The following is a 4309-nucleotide window of genomic DNA, read 5'->3' on the forward strand; positions in this document are numbered from 1 at the left end:
CCATCCAAAAAATTTATTCCATCAAAAAGACATACCCTACCACTATTGCATACCTTTTCACCCTCCTTTATCAAGGGATTCAATTTGTGGCAAGCTTCATCCTTTGTTAGAGAGTATGTATTTGCATGACCATCATGTATATGCTTATCAAACTACCACAACCTTCCCAATAATAAATATTAGACATCTATTAGGATGATGTCACAAAGAGCCTCATCATGGTAACTCCCAATCTTGAACTTTACCAAACATTTTTCACTAGCCAAGACCATATGATCATCTTGCACCCAAGCAATTTGATAGGGATGGGGGTGTTTCTCCCTCTTGAGCTTTAGCTTTGTGACCATCTCCTCTGATATCAAGTTGTTAGTAATCCCACCATCAACAAACACATCACAACATTTACCCTCACAGTTGCACCTAGTATGAAACAAACTCCTCCTTTGTCCAGGTTTAGTCTCACCACTTAGTAAGACCCTTCCATTAACTAGACCTCTCCTCTTTCTACATCCTCTAAATGGAATGATCATCATCCACATGAGAAACCCTTTCTTAACCATCAACTCTCCTATATGTCCTTGGTGTTGAGGGAATTTGTAGGCACGATGACCTTCTTTATTATAGTGAAAATAGGTACCATAGAAGCCTACTCTTCCTAAACCTTGGCCATGTCCTCTACCTCTTCCTCTCTAATCTCCAAAGTTTTGATCATGGGAGAAATTGAAGCCCTTGTTCCTCTCATTTTGGATGGTACCTACATCTTCATTTTTCTTTTGGTTCTCATTTTGGCCTCCAAATGACTTGCCACTACCCCTTCCTCCTTAACTATGCCTTCTTTTCCTTCCATCAAACTTTTTGTTTAATTTCTCCTCAACTCTCAAGGAAAAATATAATGCCTCTTCAATGCTAGTCATTCTAACTAGACTTAACTCCTCCTAAATGCTAAGTCTTAACCCATTAAGGTAACAAACAACCTTCTCCTTGTTTGCTTCCACATGCCTCACCCTAATAAGGACTCGATAAAACTCCTTTGTGTATTCCTAGATAGATTTTTTGGCTTTCGTTAACCCTTTCATCTTCTTGAACAAATCAAGCTTGTAATCAATAGGAATGGAATAATTCTTTAGTTTGTCCACCATGCAATCCCATCTTGTGATTTTTTCCTTTCCTCTTCTATTTCTTTCCAACTGAATCTCTTGCCACCAAATTTTGTCATGTCCTTTCATTTTGGCCTTTGAAAACTTAACCCTATCAGGGTCCTTGATATCCTCATACTCAAAATATTTCTCTAGCTCATTGATCTATTCAGTCAACTCATCTAGGTTTAGATTTCCATATCGACATCAATTTTAGGTCTTTTTCTTAGCTTGGAAATGGCCCAAAGCTTCTCCTCCACTTGGTTTAAGACTTCTCCATCTCCTTCCCCTTCTTGCACAATATTTCATTCTTTTTCATTTTCCTCCTCAGTTTTTTCACCTACAAAAATATATATCCCTCTAGAGGTCTCTAACTTTAGGAGGAACAACTCTAGCCCTTCCACCATGCTCCCTTTATGGAGACATCTTCTTGCTATATCAAAACCCAACAACTACATAGTCTTGGTGCAAATTGCCCCATAGTTGGCACTCTATCTACGCACTTAGGAAAACCTAATCTGATAGCATTTGATGAAGGGCCACACTACCCTTACCAACTCATAAACAAAACAATATGGAGACAATGAGAAGATAAAATGCTTCACAAATAATTCTTTTATTATACTTGAAAATCCTTATATCATCAACAAGGTGATAACATATATATGATTTATTCCAAAATAAGTTTACAAATGCTTCAACATAATAGCAATCCCAAATAAGAGCTTCCACAAGAAGAGTCTTCACATGAAGAGCTTCACCAAGAAGAAATTTCCTCTCAAGATCTTACACACTAAGATCTTTCACCTCCAAGCTTTCATACAAGAGATTACACCATGAGAACTTCACGACAAGGGCTTACACTTGAAGAGCTTTTACTTGTAGAGCTTGATTACAAATACTCATATGCCTTCCTTATATAGACACTTACCACCCAAGATATTCCAAACACAACCAATGTGGGATAAAATTAAAGACAACTACCTTAAAATAAATATTAAATTTGCACCCAAATACAACTAAGCACCACCATGTGGCCCCATTTGAAAATTACATTTCCTTTGTGGATCACGATAAATATTAAATGCATGATTTAAGGAACTTTCCACAAACTTCTATAATGCCACCTACACACCTCAATAAATGAAATGACAACTATTTTTCTTATTTTTATATTTACACCACCTATGCACCTTGAAAATAGAAATTCCTCTTTTCTCCTTTTTTTCTATTTATTTATTTATTTTTCTCTAATTTTTGCCACTTTCTCTCTCCTCCACAATTTTTTTAAAAAGTTATAATTTTGATCACACCCCCTTTTTCGTGATGCAAGATGCTCCTACATCAGAGACCCATGGTAGGAAAAAAATTGTGGATATGAATTCACAAAATGAAGAAAATGACAATGACAATTTTTTTCTTCTCTTCCAACACCTAGCTAGAACAAGTGTCTGCTACTGAAAATACTCCTCCGTAATGAACTCTATCCAAGTATAACTCTCATGCTCTTCCAATCTTCACTAGTAAAAAAACAAAAATATATTACTAAATAAACTACTAAAAATTGTAGATATGTGACTAATTTTGATCATGTGACCAATGGTAGTTTATTGCCAGGCATTTATCTCCTGACCAAATTTATGACTAAATTATTTTGATCATTGATTTAGTCATTCATTATTGTTAGCCGGTAGTCTATTTGGTAGTTTATGCTATAATTTTGGTAGCATATCTAATAGTTTATTTGATAGTTGATTTGATAATTTATTTATTTGGTAGTTTATGTGTTAATTTTGGTAGTATATATGATATTTTATTTGGTAGTTGATTTGATAGTTTATTTAGAATTTTATTTGGTAGTATGTTTGGTAGTATAATTGATAGTATATTTGGTCGTTCATTTTGTAGTATATTTGGTATTTTATTTGGTAGTTTATTTAATCATATTAGGGTACAGTGGAATTGAACCACCATCCTCCTACTTGTAAAGCAGGCGCTCTTCCATTGAGCTAGTACCCTTTAACGAATAGTGATGTTATTAAATGCATACTATAAAGATCAAGATAATTTTTTCATTATCAAATTCATTACATGTGACTTGTTCCCCTTATTATAATAAAGTTGTGGAAAAAAAAAAGAATAACCAGTAGTAGTTAAGTGTAAAAACCAACCAATTCATTTCATAACCAACAACAACACTACTCAGATTGTGAACTAGTTTATTTAGTAAATTATTAAGTGTTTATGTAGATGATCTTCATGGTAACACCTTCTTTCCTAAATACTAGCCACCCATTTGTTAGCCTAGCCTTCTTTCTTGATCATTGTTATGGTGGTCAGATTCTTCCAAATGACATCTTAGAGGTACAACTACAAATACAATGCTTCTTATTTTATAGAGCCATGGCTTAAAAATGAATTACAAAACCAATTTGAAATGCTTCCACACAATCTTCAACAAGTTCAATTCTTGATTATATTATTCTACATCTTGAAAGTCATCTATGCATTTGTAGGACTAGAAAAATGGGTTAGAAGCATAACACACTATGAGCAAATCACAAACTCAATCAACATGTATTAGCACCCACTAGTCTACCATGAAAGCCAAACTAATCAAGAAAGCAATAGAAACCCCCTTTTTCATTTGTAGCTCCCATGTTCTTCTTTCTTCTCCAAATGGTTGTAGCTCCAAAGTCACCTATAGTGCACACAAAATTGAAGAAAAAGTCTATGATGTGAATAATGCCATGAGAATACTTGAAGTGTAATTTTATGAGAGAGAGAGAATGCAACATGCAAAGAAGTAGAGACTCAAAGATTCAAAGATTTGGACTTTCAAAACTTAAGCATTCCGATCTAAGAGAGCCAAAATGAGAGAAAGAGTGTTCATTTTATAATCAACACTCAAAGTGAGGGCATTGGATTTGTCACCCATAGACATTCAATGTGGCAAGAGATTCCTATGATGCATATGATGGAATATGCCAAAATTAAGATTCTATGACACATGCAAGTCAAATTTGGAAGAGAATCTATGACGCGTCATAAGATTCCTCAACCCACTCAAAGCCAAGAATCTATGACGAATAAGCCAAATAGGGACATGCGTAAGAGGTAATAATAATTCCTATTACACATATGACAGAATATGCCAAAAGTAAGATTCTATG

At 34.5% G+C, this 4309-nt stretch overlaps 1 non-coding gene across 1 annotated transcript; it reads right to left on the reverse strand.

Moving 5' to 3' along the window:
* Positions 1 to 3083: 3083 nt before the first annotated feature.
* On the reverse strand, positions 3084 to 3155 carry TRNAV-UAC (transfer RNA valine (anticodon UAC)). The gene has a single exon. It is a non-coding gene; the product is annotated as a tRNA-Val (tRNA).
* Between the last annotated feature and the right edge of the window lie 1154 nt (positions 3156 to 4309).

This window comes from Cupressus sempervirens, chromosome 10 (assembly GCF_028749045.1).
Source record: "Cupressus sempervirens isolate cs-2001-9-10 chromosome 10, ASM2874904v1, whole genome shotgun sequence".
NCBI classification, from domain to species: Eukaryota; Viridiplantae; Streptophyta; class Pinopsida; order Cupressales; family Cupressaceae; genus Cupressus; species Cupressus sempervirens.